We start from the raw sequence: 25,202 nt of genomic DNA, 5'->3' as shown, positions 1-25,202 counted from the left end.
GCTCAGAAGCACTGATGACCGATTACCGTAGCGGGTGCAGGGCTTGCACTGTAAACGGGCCTTTCACGTGTTTTCGGAGCGGTTTGTGTGAACGCCTGTGTGTATACATGTGCACGCACACACTTCTGGTCCTAGGAAGAGCCATCGATGTCGATGGCTGGCAACAGGTACAAGAACGTGATTCCCACAGAGGCCGAGGGCCACGGGTTCTCCAAGACGGTAGGGACACAGCAAGGGAGGCCTTCAGGGCACAGGTCCCATCTTTCCCTGCTGATGACACTCACACCCACCAACTTTAGCCTCTTGTGTCCCGGCACCTCCAGGGCTGCCCCAGGACACTGAAGCATGAAGGATCACAGACCCACTAACCCCGGTGAACAACAGTGACTGCTACAGACAATTCTCCTTCACCGTTTCCATTCTTACCGAGTTTTATTCCCAGAAAAGGGGGGGAGGGGGTTAGAAAGGTCCATGAAGAGCAGTCACCGCTCAACTTACAGAAAGACGAGGGCCAAATCAGAGGCTACCATCCCTCTTTCCCACCGTCCGGGTTCAAAAGCCATCATGTGCTCACTGTGGAAGAGGGCGGCTGAAATGGGGCTCAAAAGATTTATAAGACCCCCAATTCTGTCTTCCACGTATCCTTTTCTTTCTGTTCTTTTTCTTTCTTCTCACGCTCAGCCTTAGCTTCTTCTTCCTCGTGTCTTCTGATCAGCTGTTCCACTTCCTTCTGTCCGAGGACTCCGATGACCGTCTTTCCATTCTCTCTGGTCGGCGTGGCAATTTCCACTGGGGGCAAACGCACACACGCACGGCTGCGTTATAGCAATCACAGGTGCTAAAGTTGTTGCAGCTATCTTAAAATACCGTTTACATTCATCACCGTTGCAAAATCACGTTAGGTACCTATCGCTAGGTTTTACAGCAACACAGAAATACTCACGGCGCCGTTATTGCCAATGCGTGCGGCCTTCCATCCCCCGTAATTTCCGCTTGGGTCGCTCTGATAGAGCTGAAAGCCGTAACGCTTATCCCAGCCAATGGACAGCAGCGAGACGCCAAAGGCACGTTTTTCCCTTTAACCAAGAAAAGAGGACCGTCAAGCACATCAGCCGCCCAAAGGCAGTATCGCTACAGTCACTCGAGCTCCCCGAACGTAGCTGAAGCACCTTTCTTGTGAAGCTGAGCATTCGTAAGTGGCTCTGTTCTGGCCACCACAGACTAAGGCCCACCGAAACGTCCACTTGCTTCCGGGAGATGGGCACAGCCAGGAGACGGAGTTAAGACCCGGAGGACCGCTACTCCGTGCTGAGTTTAATTATTAGGTAAGAAAAGCAATCGGTTTCCAGATTTAAAAAGGCTATTTCTGCCTCTCGATGGTCTATTAATAAAACATATGATAATACATATCGCGGAAACCACGAAGCGCAAATGTACAAAAAGTTTTTCACTTACTTTTCAATTTCTTTTTACCATCTCATAAAAAAATTATTACCTAGAAAATGTTTCCCCTTTCTGGAATAAATATGCCCCAGATTTCCTACCTCCAAACTGCGCGTATGCTTGTTTGATATCACAGAGCGCTGTCACCAACTGCTCACGAGGAATTGGCTCCCGATACTGTAATAAATAAATACCTAGGATGAAAACACTGGCATAGTCATCATTTTTTCCTAAGACACAAAAATCTAAGCAAAACATATTCTGGACATAAACCTGCGCCATGGGGGGACATTGACAGTCACCTGTCATTTGAAAGGGGAGCAGGGGAATGTCAACATCCTAACAATCTTATGACCATAGCATTTTATAAGTTCGGGTTAGAAAAAAGAAGCAATTTTCAATTAATAAATCTGCGATGACTCTCATCTTGGCAAAAACGAGTTCTCCTTAGAGATATCAAGCAAACTGACTTATAGATCGTCAGTCACACTCTCTCTGACCATACCTTTGGGCAATGAGCCTCAGTTCGTTGGTCAGAACGTTAGCGTCAGAAGTTACGCCGGCCACGGTGCAAGCCATGCCCCTGGAGGAAGAAAAAAAAAAATGTATTCATGTGTCTGTAAGCAGAGCAGGTGTCTGAGAGGGCCTTTAAGAAGTATTTGCAAAGCCCCAAGTTCCATGATAAGTTTACCATGCTCGCGTCAATGCTCTGGTTTTCTTCTGAACAGACAGAAACTACAGAAGGTTTATCTTTGCAGGACAAACCTGACGTCGTTTATAACATGAAAGATACACAGCGCCCCCTCCAGTTCTTCGATAGGCGTATTCAGCGCCACGACGCCGAACAGGGCGAGAGAAGGAGCACTAGGAAGCTAAAGCAAGTCCCGAGAGGGTCCAGAAGCAAGACAGAGGTTTTGCCAGAGGGGAAGAAAAACTACCCCACTCCTGGGTCATCGGTATTCTCACCTCCAAAGGCCTGGCTGGCCGGGGCGGAGGGAGGGGGCTCAGGGGCTAGGCTCCCAGGAAAGGCGCCTTTCCTTTCTTTGCTGCCGCTCCCCGAGGGCTGCGCTGGCTCCCCTAGAGCTGGCACCCTCTGTCACCTGCTGTCACTACACCTCCGCAAGCCTGCCGGCTGCCGAGCGGCCCGTGGCCCGGCGGTGACTCTGGAGGGATGACGCTTCCTTGGACACGCATCCAAAGGCCCTAGAACCGGCACCCGCCTCGTCCCCCACTCAGGGGGGAAGTCTCTTGACAGGCAAACCCAGTGCCCCGCCAGCTAGGAGTCCCGCACGCCCAATGACGCAAAACTGACGGGGCTCATCTAAACTGTTCCCAGACCTCCAGGGGTAAGATTCAGGACACTTCCACACAATTCCCGAGTAGCCGTTCTGAACACTCGGGGAGCCTGCTACGTGTCAGACCCTGCGCTAGTGTATTTCACTCGTTTTACTCTAGTTCATTAAACGGCCACCACCACTCGAGGCGGCACCGAAGCCCAGAGAAGGAAAGCAACGGGTGCGAGGTCACACAGACTTAACCCAGATCTGCACACCTACCACGCCTGTACTCCGAACAGTATAGAATAGTTTCTCCACCTAGGGCTTGGCCCTGCACGTCAAAAGGATAACGCATCGTCCGAAGCCTCAAGGAAGTTTCAAATAAGAATCAAAAATGTCCACCAGTAAAGGCACAATAACAAGCGTTCGCTTCAAGTTTACTGCGGCACACGGGCCAGGCCTCCCGAAATACGTGAGATCCTACGTATGTGAGCACGTGAGGTATCGAAACCCTCTCCCCCCTGTGAGCTCACTTACTCATCATCGAGCTTATAAATTTTTTCAGGGACAACAACTTCATCAAGCAGCTTGTGGATGTTGCGTCGCTCTGCTGCAAGCCAAACACCGTCGTTCGCTAAAGTTCCCGGACAGGTGCCCGCACATCCGATGGCCTCCATGGCGTATTCAACCTGGTACAAGCGACCTGCAAAACACAAGCAGTGAGAAACCGAGACTCCCTTCTGGGTGCTTGCACCACTGGGCCAAGAGAGTCAGCGGGAACCCTGACAGGCTCTACCCTCGAGTCCCTCTCTCGTTCTCTCGTGCTGCGCGCGATCGACCTGGTGACCATAATGACATCAAAACACAAGAGAGCATGAACTATACAAAAAGTGTCTTGACTTCCGCCCCCCCACCCCCACCCCCCCAAAAGTCAAGCACTTAAAAATACTTTTGAGACAGATTCTACAATTCCTACTTTGCCTCCTGGAGAAAATATAGTGGTCCTGGAGTCATAGCTTCGAGACCGCAAAGGAAAATATATACCCATGACTCCCGTCCACTGAAAGTAACTCCTGCATAAAACACATCCTGGCACCCAGAGTCCAGTGTGTAGCAGGGAACCGATCATTTCTTCCCACCCCCATTTTCTCACGCAGGTCTGTAAGCTGAGTACCAGACCCTTTGTCAGGCGATAGCTTACGGACGTGTGCGGAACTTACCGTGTGTTCTGAACTTTACGGCTCCTGTCAAAAGAAAGTAAGATCCTTACTAAAACGAAAGTTACAACTGAAAAAGCATTTCCACGGCTTAAAACCGTTCCGTCCACCCCCTTCTTTGGCCGAGGTGAGGGACGCAAACACGATTTGACACAGGTGGAGACCGAGGCACCGGGGCTGGACGGGAAAATCGAAAAAGCCCTTTTTTGGAAAAAAACCAACGCAGAAAAGGAGCCCAAATGAGACACGGTAGAGGCAGAAAGAGGGATGAGACCCTGCAGGTTCAAGAGGAAGAACTGGGGAAGGAGAAAGAACGGGGCGTCCAGGCGGAGCAGGAAGCTTCAGCAGAAAACACTGAGTCAGACGCCTCACGGGCAAGAGACAAACGGCCGAAGCTCAAAAAAAAAAAAAAAAAAAAAAAGAATCGCAGCCGCTCGAAAGCTAAGGCAGTATCCTGACCACGGAGTCCAGGAGGACGGACATGTGAAGAGGGGCAGAGGCTTCTCCGGGAGGGCCGGGGTCCTGCATGCGGAAGGAGGCGGGGGGTTGGGGGTGGGGGCGTGGGGCGACCTCGGCCCCCAGAGCACATTTCCCAAATAGCGGAACACCAGACTAAGGCCGCAGGACCGGCGCGCCCAGACGAGATTTCTTAAAGGTGGGCCGGGGCCTCGGGGCCTGCCTGGCACTTTGGGAGGCAGTGACCTGCGACCAGGCTGCCGGAGAGTCCTCATCCCCATGCTCCACGCCGGCCGGCGCAGCCGGTACCCCCGCGGCGCCCGAAGGCAGGTACTAACCGGAGAAGAAAAACTGGAATCGAGGGCTACACGAAGGGCCTCACGCCACAGGAAGAACCCACTGTCGCCCCGCCGAGTGTCCGCTGCCCATGTGGCCCACGCGCGTGTGCAGAACGATCTCGCGGGGTGGGGGGCGTGGGGAGAACGGGCCGAAGATACGGAAGTCCTCCGGGGACGGGGCCGAGGACAAGGAAGCCCTTCGGGGGCGGAGACAAGGTGGCGGAAGACTCCCGGAAGCGGGGCGAGGCTGAACACCGGGAAGCCCTTTGGGGTGGGACCAAGGTGGCGGAAGCGTGGCGGAAGTGCGGCGGAAGGTCAGACCTCCCCGGAGGCGGCTTCTAAGCCCTCCAGGGGCGGGGACCAGGTGCCGGCAGCCTATCGGAAGCGGGGCGGAGGCGGTGCAAGACCTCCCTCCACATCTTTCCAAACAGTACATTTCACTTACAGCGAGTTTACGCGGCGACACATTCAGCAGGCTATTTATATCGCCCTGCTTTTCTCCCCGCCAGGCCGGTCATATATCATGCTAAGTCCATCAACATTTCTTCTGAGAAGGAGCCAAGTCCATTTTTATTTCCTCTGGGAGATGCTGGGACTAGGTTCATTTGCATGCAGTTCCTTTGCGTACGTCAAAAGTCCGGGTGGGCGTTCCAGCCGCCGCCAGGTTCTGATGCCAAAATCTTTGTCAAAGCCAAAATCTCCGAGTGGCCAGCCTGCCACTGCCTCTCTGACCTCATCTCCTGCACTCCTCCCCAGGGGTCCCTCGCCTCTAGCCACACGGGCCTCCTCGCTGCTCCGCAAACACACCGGCACACGCCAGCCTCGGGGCCTTTGCACTCGCGACAGTTCCCCCGGCCTGACACACCCTCCCCGGGGTAGTCCCACGGCCGGCCGCTTCTCAGGGACACCTTTCCAGACCATCCTATTCAGACGCCGACACGCCCTGTCCTCCTTCCCAGTGTATTCTTCTCCAAGCTTACCAACACCCAAGGAGCCGAGGCACAGGCTTGAATCTCTGTGAAGCTGCTACGTAGAAAAAAATACCGAGGCCACAGCTAGAACGGCAGCTTCGTAAAGCTTGTACGTACACTCTGCGTCCCTAGAGTGCCGCCGCCGCCGGGCGTCCCTATAGTCGCGGAGAGGACAGAAGAATAAATAGCTTAGCGGACGGCCCCCGAGCGATTTGACCTACAGAGGAGGATGGCATTGAATACAGAATGACATGCACACCTACCACACCCACTAACTGAGATATTTCGAGGCCAAACTGGATTTTTATCTTGTCATTCGTGGGTGTTGCACAGGACGAACCCATCTTTCGTCGCCTCGAAATAAATCCTTGAACAAGCTATCTTCATGTTTTGCAATAAAGAACGGTTCAGCTAATCCTGTCTAACAAATTTTTAAAAGTTAGCGTACTGGCTTCTCTCCTACAAATAACTTTTAAAAGTTCGTCATCATTAGTGAACCAAACTATTAGTTAGACTATTATTAATAGTACTTTTAAGGTGAAATATTAATACAATTCTTTGTGATCAATAAGGAACACTCCGGTTCAGATATGTTTTTAAGTTAAATCAGAGGACTCTCATGGAAATAGGCACAGTTCCCTAAGAAGCACTCGGTACTTAGTACAGACTTATTTAACTTCCGAGTAACAGAAGCCTTTAAATGACCAGTTAGGGGGTTGCTTGACACAAAATTTCAAACCTAGAAAACATGTATGGAAGTAAAATAAACGTATCAACGGTAGATGTAAAATAAACGTGCTTTAATTTACATGTTTTTAGAAAAGATTTTATTGATGTATTTTTAGAGGGGAAGTGGGGAGAAATAGAGGGGGAGAAACATCAGTGTGTGGTTACTTCTCATGCACCCACACTGACTGGGGACCTGGCCTGCAACCCAGGCCTGTGCCCTGACTGGGAATCGAACCAGCAACCCTTTAGTTCACTCAATCCATGGAGCCACACCAGCCAGACATACATGATTTTAATATACAAAGATATACGAAGTACATAGTAGGTGCTCACTTTGTTGAATGCATACACGAATGAATACACGAGTCCATACCATCTGACAATTCCCTTTTCTTTCCAATATTCGGAGTTTCATCGTCGGTCGCGAAACAACTTTCACCTAGTTGCAGAAATTTGCTATTAAGGATGATGAGGCATTAGCCTGCGCTTCTTAAAATTGGAGACCTAGTCTTACTCAGATTTGAGTATGAAGAGAGGGGATAACAGCACGCTGGTTAAGAACACAGGATTTTCAGGTGGACGGCTAGGGTTCCTTCCAGCCTCTAACACCTGCTGTCTGACCTGAAAGCAAGTTACCTCCTTCTCTGCATATCAGTTTTGCCTTCTGTAAAACTGACCACGGTGAGGATGAAATAAAACTGTGCATGGAAGTGCCAGCACGGGGTCATTCTGATTATTCCACAAATGACTACTAGAGTAATGGTAACTGATAGACCTCCAAAGACACAAATACACAGAAATATTGCAACAAAAGCAGTCACTGCCTGCAGAGCTACTGATTCTGCCTGAAACCCCAACCCCAACCCTAACCCTAACCCTAACCCTAACCCTAACCCAACCCTAACCCTAACCCTAACCCTAACACCCTAACCCTAACCCTAACCTAACCCAACCCTAACCCTAACCCTAACCCTAACCCTAAACCCTAACCCTAACCCTAACCCATGGAGGGTCCCCTCCCCGCTCTGCCCTGACCCTCCATGGAGGGTCCCCTCCCCCTTCTGCCCTGACCTTCCATGGAGGGTCCCCTCCCCCTTCTGCCCTGACCCTCCATGGAGGGTCCCCTCCCCCTTCTGCCCTGACCCTCTATGGAGGGTCCCCTCCCCGCTCTGCCCTCACCCTCTATGGAGGGTCCCCTCCCCCTTCTGCCCTGACCCTCCATGGAGGGTCCCCTCCCCCTTCTGCCCTGACCCTCCATGGAGGGTCCCCTCCCCGCTCTGCCCTGACCTTCCATGGAGGGTCCCGTCCCCGCTCAGCCTTGACCCTCTATGGAGGGTCCCCTCCCTGCTCTGTCCTGACCCTCTATGGAGGGTCCCCTCCCCCTTCTGCCCTGACCCTCCATGGAGGGTCCCCTCCCCCTTCTGCCCTGACCCTCCATGGAGGGTCCCCTCCCCGCTCTGCCCTACTCCCTCTATGGAGGGTCCCCTCCCCGCTCTGCCCTGTTCCCTCTATGGAGGGTCCCCTCCCCGCTCTGCCCTGTTCCCTCTATGGAGGGTCCCCTCCCCGCTCTGCCCTGACCTTCCATGGAGGGTCCCCGCCCCCTTCTGCCCTACCCCCTCCATGGAGGGTCCCCTCCCCGCTCTGCCCTGACCCTCCATGGAGGGTCCCCTCCCCCTTCTGCCCTGACCCTCCATGGAGGGTCCCCTCCCCGCTCTGCCCTGACCCTCCATGGAGGGTCCCCTCCCCGCTCTGCCCTGACCCTCCATGGAGGGTCCCCTCCCCGCTCTGCCCTGACCCTCTATGGAGGGTCCCCTCCCCCTTCTGCCCTGACCTTCCATGGAGGGTCCCCTCCCCCTTCTGCCCTGACCCTCCATGGAGGAACCCCTCCCCCTTCTGCCCTGACCCTCCATGGAGGGTCCCCTCCCCCTTCTGCCCTGACCTTCCATGGAGGGTCCCCTCCCCCTTCTGCCCTTCCCCCTCCATGGAGGGTCCCCTCCCCCCTCTGCCCTGACCCTCCATGGAGGGTCCCCTCCCCGCTCTGCCCTGACCCTCCATGGAGGGTCCCCTCCCCGCTCTGCCCTGACCCTCCATGGAGGGTCCCCTCCCCGTTCTGCCCTATTCCCTTCATGGAGGGGCCCTAGGTTTCCCCTTTCCTGCTTCCCAGTGTCTCCTGTCCCCCCTCTTCCCATGACTCCGCCTGCTTGTCCCCTGTCCCCTCTGCTCTGAACTGCTCCGTCTGGGTCTTCTGTGCCCCATGCCAAGGTTCCTCTGCGGAGGGTCCCCCTCCCCGCTGTCCCGTCTGTTCTTCCGCAGAGGGTCTCCTGCCCCCCTTGCCCCGTCCCGTCACTCACTGGCCTCTTCGGGGCGTGCGTCCCGGCCCCGCCTTCACGTCTCCCGCCTCCGGGCCGCGTGCCCGCGTCTCTGTACCTGAAGCACATGTCTCTCCCTCTTCATAGGTCTGAATCCTACCTGTGCTCTCGGGCCCCGTGTCAGATGTGATTTCCAATGTCAAATCACAGCGGGATCTTTAAAAACTATACATCACATCATGCCATTCTCGTGCCCACCCGAGGGCCCTGTGTCTGCCCACTGGCCCTGCCCTGCCCCCCAGCCAGCCCGGCGGTCTGTGCCCTGGGGGAACTTGCTGTCCTTTGGAGGTGGCTTCCCCCCCGTCCTCCGTGGGGCCAGTTGTGTCCCAACAGCCAAGTCTGTGTTTCATTAGGACAAGATCTTGGGGAGCCCTTCCCTGCCCCTGCTGGGGAGTGCCTGCGGAGGTCCCAACCCGGCGCTGTGAGCACGGGTCACAGATCTAAGACTCTTAAGACGGGTCATAGAGGTATCATGGCAACCATTGCAGGTGAGCCGGGGGTGGGCGTGGGGCGGGGGGGGCAAAGGTCAGCCGTTGAGGCTGAATGGAGGGACCGGGAGCTGAGATTTTGGGTGGCCCCTGGAAGCCAGGAGTGGCTTTGGCAGGGACCTGGGAGGGAACTCTCCCGTCAGTGTGCCTCCGGGGCGGAGCGCACCCGATGAGCCCGCCTCGGCTCTCTGACCCGTCACGGCACCTGCGATCCGGCGCACGCTCTGTGGTGTGGCTGCTGTGTCTGAGGCCCTGTGTTGGGGCCGCAGTAGAAAACCAGTGTGGTCCCCCTCACTGCCTAGTCACGTCGCCTGAGCCTGTTGTTTTCATGGCTCTCGGCATCTCCCGAAACACAATGGTGCTGTCGTTTGCCCCTCTGTCCGCCAGCCGCTCTCAGCCCCTGAAAGGTGGGCTGTGCGGACCCCGCCCCCGAGACCCCCAGGCCCAGCCAGGGCCACAGAGGAGCGGAGGAGAGCACACGCTTCTGATATCATGACATTTCATTTGGTTGTTAAAACTGATTCATCCGCACAGGCTTCCCCAAACCGCTTTACAGTATCTCCAATCAATGAACGCCCCAAGGAAAACCACCCTTTGACTCTTTCGTCCCACCCACGTGTCAGTATCCGGTGGAGTCGCGCAGGGGCCGCTCTGTGAGCGGCCTCATGGAGGGGGAGGGTCCTGACCGCAGATCGGTTCCCACCGGGACGGGCTTCCTGTGCCCCGTGCCCTTGTGCCAGCCCTGTGGCCTCTGGTGGCCAGTTGACCCTGCTTGCTTGATGTCGCTTCTGGCGGGGCCCGGGGACCTCCACCTCCAGGCCGTGATGGCCCTGGTGGTCTCAGCTCCTCGCGTTTGAGTTTTTGCTCATTTCTTTCTTGGGGACCAGGAATTGTGGTCTTTGGAAGTGGAGGCAGCTCAGATGCTATGTGCTGCCAGCGGGCAGGGCTCAGGTAGTGTGGGGTGCTCCTCCTGAATACCCCACTTCCTGTCCCTCTGCCAGCCACCCCCTCGATAGCAGCTGCCCTCTGGTTCTGTTCGGGGTCCCCAGAAACAGTTCCAGGGACACAGGGTCATCAGTTCACCGTGGGACAGCCTGTGCCCTCCAGCCACAGGGGTTGCTGAGTTGAGGTTGCCTTCCTCAGCTGTCGTCCCGGTGGAGAAGCCTGAGCTGGGGTGTGAGGGCCTCCGAGCTGGCTGAACTCAGGGCGCTGTGGCTGGGCTGAGGTGCAGAGTCTGTGGGCACGCGGGGCAGCTCCGCCTGGGGGGCCCTGGGCCCTCACCCAGGGCAGGCCAGGGGCTGGAGGGGCCGCTCCCAGGCTGGACAAGTAGGGCTGACAGAGACAGCAAGTGAAACACAAAACATTGCCTGAGACATGTGAGAAACCGAGAGAGTACTTGTCGTTTTTCTGAAATTCAAATGTAGTCGTGCACCCTATTGGCAGGGCCTCTGAGTCCAGGGTACCATTAACCCAGCCTCAGAGTCTGTAGCCTGGGGGGCCCTCGGAAAGGTAGGTGCCCCCGCCGGCCTCGGCACAGGACAGGCAGCTCCTGTGTAAGTCAGGCCCCAGGTGCCCGTAAAGCAGCTTCAGGACACCTTCGGGGATCCAGACCTCCAAGCCCAGGAGGGTCCTCCCGGCCACAGCCACCAGGGGGCAGCAGCGTCCAGGACTTGAGGTTCCTCTGTGGGGTGGGGGCCCTGACCCAGTTATTGGGTCACGTGGTCAATCAACAAACACCGACGGAGGCCATGGGGACAGGAGCACTGTGGGGACAAGAGTGTGGCCTGACTCAGGGAGATCCAGTGCCTGCCACGTCAGGGTACCCAGGGCTTCGAGGAAGGGGCTCCGGTAGCCTTGTTCCCACACCAGGCTGCTCCCCCAAATCCTCCCTGAGCCTCCCCAGGGAAGCCCACCCCAAGCCCAGGGCGCAGCTGGTGGGGCTCCGGAGCCTGTCTCTCTGCTGCCCCCTGCTGTCGGGTGTGGGGAATGCCCACCCTGTCACCTGCTGAGGTGCCCTCAGAGCCCTGCAGCCCCAGGTTCTGCTCACAGCTGCTCCGCCCTGGCTGCACAGCAGGTGAGCATTGCAGGAAGCAGAGGGCGCTGCCCTCTCCCACCCCCAGCCCCTGAGCTGGCCCTGCAGCCAGGGTCCAGGTTTCTGTTTCCACCCACCAGTCCCACCTCTGCACGGGTCCCTCTGAGCTCTTTGCACGCTGGGGCCACCCGGTAGGGGTGCCTGGTCCCAGTCCGGCTCTGGCCCCACATCTGGAGGATCCAGGGGCCACCCCCAGTGCTTGCTCTGAGCCAGAGAGCCGGGCAGACCCTGGCCCATGGGGGGGGGAGACAAAGAGTGCGCCATTCCTCAGGAAAACGAACCATCGAACAGACAGAAACAAGAACCGCCACGTGCTCCGGCGGCCCCACCGACGGGGGTTTGCTCAGAGAGCTCAGGGAGGGTCTTGGAGAGACATGCGCACAGCAGGCCGACCTCAGAGAACAAGAGAAATCTCCAAGAAACACTCTAACTCTCTACGTAAAGGATCTCAAAAAAAGAACAACAAACAAGCCCAGAGGAGTAGAGGAAAGGAAATCATCAGGATCAGGCCAGAAACAGGTAGATGGTCTTTAAAAAAAAAAAAAAAGAAAGAAAGAAAAGTACAATACAAAGCACCTGCAACCGAAAGGTGGCCCTTTGAAAAAACAAACAAAAGCGACAAACCTTTCTCCAGGCTCATCCAGAGAAGAAGGGAGCCCTGGCCAGAGAGCCCATCGGTGAGAGCGGCGTCCCAGTCCTCCAAGGGCGCGGGTTCCACCTCGGGTCAGGGCACGGACAAGAGGCGGCCTGTGAGTGTGTAAGAGAGTGCAACAGTAAATTGATGTTTCCCCCTCTCCCCCCCCCCCTCCTTCTCTATCTAAAAGGCAATGAAATAATAAATAAAGAGACAGGATCCCCTCATCATTAAAATCAAAAACGAGAGGAGCAGTAACAACGAACCCCACGGAAGCGCTAGGGACGGTAAGAACACGTCGCCAACGACCACACGCCGACACGCTGGACGGTCTGGACGCCACGGACACGTTCCTAGACACGCGCCGCCTTCCAGACTCCACCAGGAAGAAGCAGAAAACCTGAAGAGACCGATCACGACGAATGAAATTGAAGCGGTCATCAAAAACTCCCAAGAAACAAAAGTCCCGAACCGGATGGCTCACAGGTGAATTTTACCAAACATTCAAAGAAGAACTAACACTCATCTTTCTCGAACTCGTCCAAAAAATCAAGAGACAAGAAGTCTCCCAAGCTTCTCTCACAAGTCTGGGATCATCCTCCTTCCCAAACCACATAAAGACACTAGAAAGGAAGACGATTAGAGGCAATAGCCCTGAGGAACGTAGATGCTACAATCCTCAGCAAAATTTTAGCAAACCAGACCCAGCAATACCTTGAAGAGATTATCAACAACGAAAAAAAAAAAAAAAAAAAAAATATCATGCGCCATAATGAGACAGCGGGGCGTTATTATCTCACTATCCCAGGGATGCAAGGTCGGTACAGGAGCTGCAAACCAACAAACGCGATGCGCCACAGAAACAGCATCAAGTGTGAAATCACATGATCCCATCAACAGGTGAAGGCTTTGAAAAGCGTCTAATAAAACGCAGCGCCCGGTGAGGAGAACACGTCTCAGCAAAGGGCTACGAAAGGGAACACACCTCAGCATGAAGGCCACACGTGACCAGCTCACAACCAGTAACACACTCGGTGGCGACAACCCGAAGCGTCTCCCTGCAGAGCGGGAACAGGACGGGGGGTGTCCGCTCTCACCGCTCCCATCCGACACGGCACCGGCCGTCCTGGCCGCAGCGACCGGGCGAGGAGAAGAGACCAAAGGCACCCGCATTGGGCGGGAGGAGGTGACGCGGTCGCTATTCGCAGATTCTGTGCACAGAGAGCCGCGACACGTCTCCCAACACTGCCGGGGCTGACGGACGCATCCAGTACAGGAGCCGGACACGAACCAAAGGGCCGGACGGAAATCGGTCGCATCTCTAGGCACCAACGACGAACTACCAGAAAGGGAAACCGAGAGGACGACCCCACTGACAACTGCGTCAAAAGACAACAGCAAACCCAGGAAGAAACCTCACCAAGGACGCAGAAGGCCTCGTCGGCGCCAAGGCCGGGTCCCGGCGGCTCCGGGCACCGAGCCCGTGAGCGGCGCTGCTCCGGGGCTCGCGGTCCTCCGACGGGAGCGGCACCACCTGCACGTCACAGCCACACAGACGGTACTTACGCTCGGTCTAAGGTAAGAGACGGTTCATGACTTCTCTCTGTGTACTGGGCGGAACGGTGCTCAAAACTGTGGTCATGACGCCTCGTCTCCATACGCGCCCTCCTTCCAGAGACGCTCCGGTTCCTCTCTCCACTGGGCGGCGAGAAGGATGACGAAGGCCAGAGAGTGAAACCAACAAGCCGCGTCAGGCGGGGGCGAGACGAACCTGAGAGACAGAACGTCACTCGTCCAAAGTCCAACACTTACTCAGCCGTCAAGCCAGAGGGAGTCTCGCTTCCCATCCGAGGCTTCATGGGTGAGGGTGACAACGCCAGGCCGTGACGGCGGGCTTTCAGTGTCTGAACCCAGTGAAATCTCCCTGCTCCTCGTGTCCCACGATGCGGGCCAGGGAGCCCCCACGGCTCATCCTCTCTCTCTCCACACAGTGACTCGGGGACCCGGGGCTTCTCGGCTCTGCGGCTGCACCGAGGGCCCCGGAGGCCGGCTGCCCCTCCACGCTCAGCTGGCGAGGCCCACGGACCAGCGGCACGCAGGACCCACGGACCGGCAGTGGGAGGAGGGCCCGGGAGGGCCGCTCCCTCTGGTCCCGCCTCTGGCCGGACCTGGACCGCAGGGCGGGAGGGCTGGGAGACGCAGGACAGCGCGACCCCCGTGCATTGCGCACCCGGGACGGCCGCCCGCCTCCCTGTCCCCAGCATGTGCAGCCGACTCTGCCCACCGTCTCCAAGAGGAGTGACCGGGGAGAGGACTGAAAGAACGGGACGTCACGCCAACCAACGCAGCCCCTCTGAGGCCCGTGAGTAAAGACGACACTGTCCACTCGTTTCCAGAGACAGTCGGCTCGCTGTCCAGACTCACTTTCTCCCCCCTCACCCCCCCACCCCGCCCCTTTATTTCTTCTTGACGACAGAGAACGCGTCATTCTGGAGCCAACGTCCAGCGGTCAGCCGTCCCCGCACTGATGACAACCACGATCTTGAGACAGAACAGAGAAGCCAGTGCCTGTGGATTTTGGAAGGAAGCAGTAGCCAGCCAACTGCGGACAGAATTCATAACTGGATGACTGACCGGCACGGCGGTGACCCGACGGGTTTCCTGCCTGGATGTCAGCTCTGTGCTGAACGCGGTGAGCCTCGGCACAGCTCCACGGGCAGGACGGGATGGAAGCAGAGAGGACTGGACAGGTGCCGGTCGGAGCCAGCGTCGGGGCTGCCAGGGACCCTTCCCTCGGCTCCTCTCCTGGCCCTGCTCCCGCCCTGAAGCTACACCCAGAGCCAGGGTCAGCTCCTGAAATGCCCAAGCAAAGCTGGAAAATTGACCCCTGTGTTCCACCGGCTGTGGAAATCCTGCTTATTCTTTCTCTTTTTCCTCCCGCCAGTTTGCCCTGAAAACCACCCAGTTACGTGAAGCTTCCACGCGGCGCACGGAGGGAGAGGAGTCTCACTGAGGTCCTGAGGGAAACCAGAGCACCATCCGAAGGACCAGAGAACTGGTGGGGAGTCCAGGAGAAGACGCCCGGAGGGGGAGCTGGGCCCGCACGGAGTTCACCGTGGGGGCCACCATGAGCTCTCCGCCACGCTGGCGCCGAGGTCACCCCCACAGACACCGAGACAGACCTGCGCCACTGTCATCACAGACTTAACCGTGGTCTCCCGACCTCTGCCGCCCGGTCGTGGGAAGACAGACCGGGGAACCCCATTGAGTAAGGGAGTCGGGGCGGCACATCCATCGGTAGCATCATCCCAAGTCTTGAGGGAGGAAGTCCCGGGACTGGAACGGGCACAGGGTTCCGTGGGAGGGGCTGGAGCTCCGGGCACCAGCCTGCAGACCCGCCGCGCCCTCGATTCTATTACCGAGAACGGGTTCATTTTTACAAATAAAACTATTTTTCTTTTGTCTTTTTAGTGGTTTCCTATGTTTCCTGCGTGAAAGACTCAATTTTTTATCTGAAGGGTACACATAAAACCCTTGCTCTGACCCTAAAACCCTCACTCTCACCCTAAAACCCTAACCCCGACCCCCTAACTCCAACCCCGACCCCTGCCCCCTAACCCTAAGCCTGACCCTTTCACAGAGCAGGCGTGTATTTAACATTTTTTATACACGTTGTCATTTCCTTTGCCAGCAAAGTCGCACTGGTTTATAGCACTGTGCGTGTGTGATCAAAATCACATCCCTGAAAGAAACTAATTTTCAGGATATTTGCTAGGCATGACAGCTGAAATGATATTTTGTTGGTTTAAATACTATTCGGTTTCTAGCTACCTTTGCTGCTCCCCTGTGTACATTATCCATTTCTGTTTTTCTGTGAAAACGTCTTCACATTCCTTGACGTTTTTGCTCTTTTTCACTTTGCACTGCTTTGTGAGAGCTCTTCAGCCGTGGGCACTGGTAGCCCTACTGTGTGTGCTGCAAACATTCTGTGACTTGTCCTCTGCGCTCGGGGTGTCTTTGCGTGTGGAGCAGCGTTGTGTACGCGCCCCCAGCCCGCCTTTCCTTCGCGACCTCCCTCGCTGGCTGGGCACCTGCACCTGCCGGGCCGCCCCCCAGCCGCAGCCCCTTGGAAGTTTCCTTGTTGACGGCCCTGTGCCTTCCATCGAATTCTCTGAGCGTCTGGGACTAATCTGAGTCTTGGCTGAAGAGCAGGATCTCACTGCAGTCTGCTCCCTCCCCAAAGCTAACCATCTGAGTGGGCTGTATAGGCTAATTCTCGCCCACAGTTCACGTGCAGGACTTCCTCCTACACCAGGGCGGCAGCGGGGGCGGGGAGGGGCGCCTGTCCCCGCCGGGAGTCACCGTACCTAGCCCACGTCCCCACTTTTCAAACTCCCGTGGGAGGTCTGCGGAGGCACAGGCAGCCCACGCGCCACGACCTGGGGGACAGGACAGCCCACGCGCCACGACCTGGGGGACAGGACAGCCCACGCGCCACGACCTGGGGGACAGGACAGCCCACGCGCCACGACCTGGGGGACAGGACAGCCCACGCGCCACGACCTGGGGGACAGGACAGCCCACGCGCCACGACCTGGGGGACAGGACAGCCCACGCGCCACGACCTGGGGGACAGGACAGCCCACGCGCCACGACCTGGGGGACAGGGCAGCCCGCGCGCCACGACCTGGGGGACAGGAAAGGGCTTCTCACCGTGAAAGACGCTCTCAGGCTGTGGAAGAAAACGACTCCTCTTGTTGAGCCAGAACGTGGTCACAACAAAGGCCACGGGGTTGTAAACCAAGACATCTGCTCCTGACCTGGTTCTGCCACTGATTTGCGCTGGGATTTGGGGACAGTCCCTTCACCTCCCTGGCCCTCGGCCTCTTTGTGAGAGAAATGGGGACCATACGAATGTCAAGGCCCCATTCAGCTCCCCCCGGTACGACTTTGCGATCTGCTGGGCAGCAGAGTCAGGGACACAAGGCCTGGAGCAGACCCTCGACCTTGTCCCTCGCTCCGCAGGGGCCTCCACCAGTCCTGCTCTGCCAGCTGTCTGCCTGAGGCCTTCCCCAGGGGCGCACCCCAAGGTGGAAGCTTCAGCACGTGGTTTCCAGCCCTTTGGCCCTGGGCGAGTTCCTTAACCCCTCTGTGCTCAGCTCCCTCGTGCATGAGATGGGACGATGAAAGGGACCTCCTCCTAGAGCAGAAGGGTGGAAGGCTCAGCGCCACGAAGTGCCTATCCCGGCACCTGATGCACCGTCAGTGGTGGGAAGATGGCGCTGGCCTGAAGGGTGGTTAGGAAACTGACGTGGGAGCCCTAGTTTCCGGCCCCTCGTCCTCAGAGTGCTCCCTGCAACTCAGAAGCAGGACGCTAGACATAGGCTCTGCTTTTCAAGGGTGCGTTCAGCCTCCACACTGGGGGCACCGGAACGAGCCCCAGGGGCCTGAATTCAACCATTGGCTGCAGGGCAGCGCCGTTCTCAAAGCTGCTCATCGGGAGGCTGGCAGAGCCGGGGCCTTTCCGGGCCTCCTGGCCAGCTGGGGAACCTGGTCTCCACTTCCTCTGCGTGTCCTGTGGCCCGCGGGTGCGTCTGTCTGAGCAGAGGGGCAGAGGCCGCTGGCCGGGACAGGCCACGCTCCTCCTGCGCGGCAGTGACTGAAGCTGCCCCCGAATCGGAGCTCCCTGCGCCCAGAGCACCGGGGCCTGGAGAGGCAGCTGCCCCGCGTCCGAACACTCTGAGAATGGTGCTGCCCGCAGCAGCAGCCCCGGGCTGCCGGGCACCTGCGCGCATCAGGCACAAGGTGGCAGAGTCGGCCATCGCCCACAGAGAAGATAACGTGGTTGTCCTGCTGCTGGCAAGGAAAGCAGCTCTGAGGTGACACTTTGTTCTGCTCAGGCTGCTGGGACAAAGCACCTCACGCTGGGGACTCACACGCAGAGGCGGTCTCAGCCCTGGAGGCTGGCGCTTTGAGGCTCAGGCACCCGCAGGGCTGAGCCCTCTGAGGTCAAGGGATGCTCCGCTCCAGCCCCTCCCGGCTCCTGGCGGCTCCCGGCTCCCTTGGAGTTCCTTGGCTTATAGACACAGCACCCCGATCCCTGCCTTCATGTGGACACGGAGCCCTCCCTGTGCACATGTCTGTGTCCTCATCTGCTTCTTTCGTAAGGACACCTGTCTCAGTGAATTAGGGGCCCTTCCCCAGTGTGACCGCATCCTAACTGACCACACCTGCAACGGCCCTGTTTCTAAAGGTGGGCACATCCTGAGGTCCTAGGGGTCAGGGTTTCACCTGAATGTGGGGGGACAGAAACAACTCAAGGCCTAACAGTGGGTTTCCCCGTGGGGTGGGGGTGGGGGGAGGACTGAGTCCAATGCATCTGTTTCAAAGCTCCTGGGAGACCACGGCCCGGTGTCTCCTAGGCCTCTGGCAGGGAGGCGCTTAGAGGTCCTGGCGGCCCGTCCTCAGCTGACCGGTGGTCTCCCTGTCACTCGTGCTGCCTCCCGTGGGCCGGGACACCCCTCCGAGGAGGAACTCGCTCTGCTTCCCTCCGTGGCCAGCTCTGTAACGCAGCTGGAGCATCTCCCTGGAGCTCCGTCCCACGCACCCTGTCCCTCTGCTTTGGGTCACAGGCTGAGCACCTGCCTCGCCCCAGCAGCTCCGGGTCAGCGAACACCACGCGCCGGGACGCGCTAAGCGCGGCAAGCGCACTCCACGCCTGTGTTCGCACCACATTCGTAGGAGATGCGCGATTACTGACACCCCCATCCCGCAGACGAAGGGGTGAGGCCCCGAGGGGCTCAGGGGCCGGCTCCCAGCAGCCCCGCAGGAAAGGCCGAGCAGGGTCAGCCTGGAGCGCCTGCTCCGCCCCCGAGACCAGGGAGCCGGCGGGCCCAGGCCGGCTCGGTCCCAGGGGCTGTCGCACCAGCGGGCGTGCCCCGCGGCGCGGGGGCTGAGGAACACGGGACGCCCTCTGGGGGCAGAAGACCCCTCACACGGGTGCGTCTCAGCGACCCCTTCCGAAGGGGGCGGCTCGTCCACGGCCCTGGAATCGGGCTCCTCTGCAGCGCGGCGGCGGGCCGTGGAGACAGCACCCCGGGGACCTGCCACGCCCCGCCTGGGGCTCCGGCGGACTCCCGCACCCACGTTACCGGCCGCCCATCTCTAAGTCTTCTCCCGCCCACGGGTCCAAACGGACTCAGTTTTGTGGGCTCCACGCTGGAAACTGCCCGCCGAGTGTGGACCCCCCTTACCTGCCGTGTGAGGCTCGTGCGGGTCTGTGAGTCCCAGGCCGGGCTGGCGGGTGTCAATGGCCCTGCAGGGCGACAGGTGCTCGGCGCATGCGCGCCGGCGGCCCGGGCGGACCCCGCGGCCTCCTGTCCCTGCGGTCCGCTCCGTGACCTCGATGCGTGACCCGGGCGCCGGGCCCTCGGAGCAGCGAGGGGAGCAGGGCGGGGTCCGCGGCGCGGGCCTCCGGTGACTGTGCTGCCCACGGGCTCCCTTCCGCGTCGTGTCAGCGCAGCAGGCGCAGCGGCGCTTGGCGCAGGGCATCGTGGGCCGCGCTCGGCTTCCTGTGCCCGCGCCGGAAGGGGCGGGGCCGGGGGCCGGGTGGACGCACGTGCGCCGACGCGACGCTGCGCCTGCGCGCCTCCAGCGCCTCCGTGTTCCGCCCCCCGCCCCCTCCGCGCGGGGTCAGTAGTGAGCCTGGGGGCGGAAGGCAGGAGATGCTCGCCGCGAGACGGGGAAACTAGGGACTGCTGCCCTGCTCCCCGCGGGGTTTCGTTGTGTGGCATCTGTCACCCCACCGTCCAGATGGGGCGCAGGAAAGGGGGGACACGGGATCCTCCTGTTCTGCTCCCCTCCCCTGACCTCCCGGCGCCCTCCGCCCTCCGCCGCGTCGCCGGGGTCCTGCGCCTCGTGCCCTGCGCGCCCTGCAAGCCCAGAGACCCTCGGGCCCCAGGCTGCGTGGGCGCCCCCGTGTGCCGCCCACCTGCGCGGAGGGACGGCCCGTGCCTGGCTCGCAGGTGACTCCTGAGCGCGCTTCTCACTTGGCTCCGCGGCCGGACGCGGTTGGACAAAATATAAAGGGGGGGGGGCAGCTGAGAGGCCCGGCGACAGCAGCAAACCCGTCGGTACCAGCTCCGCGGCCGTCCTGCGACACTGTTTTTAAACTCAGGTAGGAACTCCTTCAGAGTCCCTCCAGAGATGCTCTGTTTGCTCTCCCGTGGAAGGCAAGTCATTGGGAAGGGTTAGTTTTAACGAGCAGAGAGGAGAGAACACAGCCGGGATACACGGCTAAACCGTGTTTTATCCAGAAAAACAAGAGGGATCTGTTTGCAATGCACAGCCAAGGGACATAAAACCACCTTTCCAGGGACACGCATGGCGACGCGCAGGGCGTCTGAGCTCCGGAGCGGGGCTGGCCCGGGGCGCGGGGCGGCGGGGACCCTCGCGTGGCTCAATCACACGGAGCCCAGCCGGCTGGGACCTCCGAGCCCCGCCCCCCTCCAGGGACCGAGGTCCGAGGGGCGACTGCATTCACCGAGAACTTCGCGTGCGCCGGGTCTTCCCCGTGGACTGACTCAGACGCCTCGGGGCAGCTGCGCGCGGAGCGTCGGTGCCCCAGCGGCCTGGCACCTGCACCCCGCCCGGCTCCACGCAGCCGCGCGCGTCACCCGCAGGCCCCCGGCTCGGGCAGAGGCCGCCTGCGCTCGGCAGGGCAGCAGGGCCGCGCGGTGAGCGGAGCCGGGCGCGGGAAGGAGGCGGCACAGCGGCGCACGTGGGAGGGCCTCCCGGCCAGCCTCCGGACTGTTCCGGTCCCAGGCTGGGGGACGGTTCGGAGGGGCCCAGGGGAGCACCAGGCTCCATGGAGCAAAGGTGGCCTGAGGGCCTCCTTCTCTGTCCAGGTTTCCAGCTCTTGGGTGTGGCCTGGGCACGGCCAGCGCCTCGAGTGTTCCCCCCGCCCCCACCGCGGGGAGCTGCCCACAGGGCTGTGTGCGGCCTCCACGCCGCCTTTCGCGACAGCAGTGGAATCCGTTCCCACGCACAGGGACACAGCGCGCACAGGGACACAGCGCGGTGGTTGCTGGGGGAGGGGGTATAAGGGCACTAACGGTAATGGAGAAAAAATACGGTAAAGATTAAACTTTTAAAATCCATTCCCTTCCTCTCTCCGCCCGAGACTTCACTGTGGGGCTGCGTGCTGGCCGGGGAGACGGCAGTCGTATGGTTCGCTGTCCTTTGTTAGAAGGTAAACTGAGCTCGTACTCTATCCCACTATCTTCTCTTCGGGAGTAACAGACTCTTCCCGGTTTGGCTCTCATCGCCTTTCCCTCCGCAGGCACTTCGGCCAGCGCGTCGCCTCCTCTCCGCGTGTGTGCTCAGTACCAGCTCTTCTTCTCGTGTTCACAGCATGTTCACCTCTCACTCACTGAAGTAGCATCTTTCTTTTGACCATCTTCTCAGTTTATTGTTCATTTGTATTCCACCAGCAGATTTCCCACTTTGGAAATGACCCTATTCTTAAATGTCTTCACTTCTTCACAACACATCCTCTAATTAACTCGGTGTAAGCCGTTGTCTGTACTTGTCACTCAACGAAAACCGCACCGTGGCAGCATCTCCACAGGCCGCTTGTCCTCATCTCCCTGTAGTGGTCATTATAGCTCAGCGGTTCTGCACCTTCCTAACGCCGCGACCCTTTAACACACTTCCTCATGTTGTGACCCCCAGCCATAATAAAACATAGTGATTAATCACAAAAACAATATGTAATTATATATGTGTTCTCCGATGGTCTTAGGCGACCCCTGTGAAAGGGTCATTTGACCCCCAGAGGGGTCGTGACCCACAGACTGAGAACCGCTGTTATAGCTGATCATCTCCTCTCCTTGAAGTTCTCTGCTTCCTGGATGCCACACCAACTAAACTTTCCTCATTAGTCCCCAGAATTAGGCTGCTCTTCTGTTACAGGCACCTTCCTGCCCGACACCAGTGCACACACAGTAGGCAGGATTGGTCTTGATTTAACTTTCTATCGTTAAACACACACACACACACACACACACACACACACACACACACACACACACACACACACACACACACACACACACACACACACACACACACACACACACACACACACACACCCCTCTCTTGCCCTGACCGGTGTGGCTCAGTTGATTCAGTGTCACCCAGCAAAACAAAAGGTCACTGGTTTGAGTCCCAGTCAGGGCACATGCCTGGGTTGCAGGTTCAATCCCCTGTCATGGTACAGGTGAGAGGCAACCAGATTGATGTTTCTCTTGTACAGCAATGTTTCTTTCCCTCTCTTTCTCCCTGTCTTCCCCTCTCTCTAAAAATAAATAAAAAATATTTTAAAAAATAAATAAAAATAAAAATAATCTCTCTTGTCCTGACTGTGTTACTCAGTTGGTTAGAGCATCGTCCCCATATGCCAAGGTTGCAGATTTGATCTCTGGTCAGGGCACATACAAGAAACAACCAATAAATGCATAAACATTTATGTTTCTCACAAAAAAATCAATCAATAAAAAAATTAAAAATGCAACAACCCTTCTTTCAGCTTCTTGGTCCATCTTCTAAGGCCGTGGTTTCAGATGTCACTTCTGTTCAACCAGCCTCTGTATTGTATCACCTGTTCATATACTTTCATTAAAGTTTATGTCCACAAGGACATCTGGTTCTTAACCTAAAGAACGAAAACCTAAAATGTCCCAATTGAGTTAATTCTCTTCTCTTTAAGTGTTAGTGGCTTGGAAAGTCACAGGAAAAGCTACGTTTGTGGACGTTTTAGTCAATTTATCTTTTTTTCTTTCATAATGGTCATCTGACTGTATCATCCCCATGGTTTTTGGTTTGCTTTTCTGCATATTTAAAGAGACAGTTGGTTAATGTTCCTTTGTATTCAGTGTTTTTCACTGAGCCATTCCACAGGACCAGTCTTTGGCCTATTGTAGACCCTCTTGCTTCAAAACCCAGCCGTAGATCAGAGATGCCAGGGAGCACTGTCACTAATACTCCAGTCAAGGCACAGGCCACGATGAGCACAGTGAACATGCCCAAGACCTGCACGGGCCAGTCAGCTATCAGGGCTGAGTAACTTTGTTATCTTGAGGGGTCTGGATGCCATGATGCACACCGAATTGCAGCAAAGTCGTGTGTTTCCTGGTTACCTTCACTTTTTTATTTCTAATATCCACACTAGGTGGCACCAGAAAAGTGCTTTTCTTTATGACCTGCACTCAGGATTCATTCCCAAGGCGAACAATATTAAGCAGCAAAGAAGACCGGTTTTCTTGGTGGCAAAGTCATTTGATATTAATGAAATTCACACTAGATGGCAGCTGAGAGAAACTTTATGATCAAGTACACTCGGTGTTATTCATCGCTTGCACACTAGATGGCAACAGAGCAGTGAGGCTTTGATGACCTTCACTAGTGATTGCTGGTTTGCACGCCAGGTGACAGCAGAGAAGTGTTATTCATGGCCGACGTGCAGCCGTTATTCCCTAGTTCAACACTAGATGGCAGAAGATAAGAGCTTTTCCCCCTGAGCTCCGCTCAGGTGTTCTTTACAGGGTGCACACCAGATGGCTTCGGAGAATTGCTTTTCATGACGACACACTCAGGTGGTACTCACTGGTGGCACAGTTGATGAGAGCACAAAAAGGGCCCTTTCTGGTTCCCTCCAGCCAGATGTTATTCCCACTCTGCCAACAAGATGACAGCAGAGCATTTCCTATTGAAAATACACGTTAGTAAAATGAACCCTAAAATAGGGAAAACAGAAATGTAAATTACCCATTCAGGCACCTCTTCCTCATGCTCATTGTCATCTCATTTTTCTGGGGTTTCTCTCTCTCTGGAAAGGGAAGGAACAAGGCAGAGTTGTTCGGCATCTCCCCTAAGATCTGCCCCCTCCCAGTGCCTTCATCTCCCCCAGCTGGGCACCCCCAGTGAGGATCCGTGAAGCGGGAGCCTCAGGGTCTACTGATTCTGACGTGTCCACTAGCACAGTTTATCACAATATACTGGACACACTGAGATAAAATAAGTAAATGTTAAACGGTAGAAATAGATTAATACTTGCAAGCGGCAAGCCTAAGACTGGGTTTGGACCTGGTGGGTGCAGGCTCTCACACTCCCAGTGGGACTAGGCCCCTCTCCAGCCCTCTGCCTGCAGGCCCGCCGGGCCCCTGCTGTAGCTGGAACTGAGGGCCTCGACTAGACACCACTCGAGGAGTGTAATCCAGCGTGCACGTGGTGTGTCAGGACATGGGGCTGCTAGGAGGTCATTGGTTCACGAAGGTGGAGCCCTCCTGAAGGAATGAAAGTCTAGTCCCCTGCAAGAGCCTGGAGTGCAGTGTTCCCAAGGCTGCCACATTCTTGGGAGAAGACCCCAGGATGTCACGGCCCTTCCACAGAGGCAGAGAGGGCGCGGGACACAGGGAACTCAATGTGGCAAGTGGGAAGTGCCCAGAGGAAAGAGGCAGGGCCCCCTTTCATAGCCATCAGGCAGCCTCTTTTGAGCCTCGAAGAACCTCATGGAAGAAAGGCAGGATGGCCTAGCAGGGCACGGAGAAGCCAGGGGCTTTGTTTCTTGGGGTGCTTGTTTGCTTGTGACTCGGTTTTCCTGTCCTGACACTGCTGAGGGGAGACCGGGCCTCAGTGTGGCATCCTGGCTGATGCCAGACACCACAAACCGATGGAAGGACCTCACACAAGCCCATGGCTCATTGGGAGTCTCTCTGAGCTGGAATTTCCAGTCAAAATTCCTCCTCTTCCTTCACACACACACCCCATTTTCCTCAGGACAGTGGGGGAGCCGTGGCTCCCAGTCACTGACGGACCTTCTGGAAAGGGCTTCCAGAGGTGCGGGTGCCTCTCATGGCAGAAGTCCCCACCCACAGCCACCCCGGCCTCAGGAAAGGGCAGGGTTAGTGTAAGACTGGGGCGGTCAGGGTTCTTGCCCAACTGTCCCTCACTGAGCACAGCAGCTACTCCCCGTAGGCCACGTCTCGGCGTGAAAGTCAAGAACAACCAAAGCCCACCCCGCAATGCCTTTCCCTCCACGGAGCCCGCACCTCTGGGACTGGGGAGGGGGGGGACATCCAGGGCTTCGTGGGCATCTTTCACAGCAAAGAGGACCTTGCTGGGCACTGG

The 25,202-nt window shown here is 57.4% G+C and overlaps 1 long non-coding RNA gene across 1 annotated transcript; it reads right to left on the bottom strand.

The window, feature by feature from the left end:
- Positions 1 to 406: 406 nt before the first annotated feature.
- On the bottom strand, positions 407 to 1,536 carry LOC150020460 (uncharacterized). Its single transcript, XR_016509360.1, has 2 exons — positions 944 to 1,536; positions 407 to 789 (listed from the first exon to the last, which is right to left on the bottom strand). It is a non-coding gene; the product is annotated as an uncharacterized LOC150020460 (long non-coding RNA).
- Positions 1,537 to 25,202: the final 23,666 nt, after the last annotated feature.

The sequence above is a fragment of the Furipterus horrens genome, unplaced genomic scaffold (genome assembly GCF_987537825.1).
Source record: "Furipterus horrens unplaced genomic scaffold, mFurHor1.1.pri manual_scaffold_2, whole genome shotgun sequence".
In the NCBI taxonomy this organism is placed as follows: Eukaryota; Metazoa; Chordata; class Mammalia; order Chiroptera; family Furipteridae; genus Furipterus; species Furipterus horrens.
The sequence above is the reverse complement of the archived record's forward strand: the minus strand, read 5'-3'. Positions and strand labels throughout refer to the sequence as shown.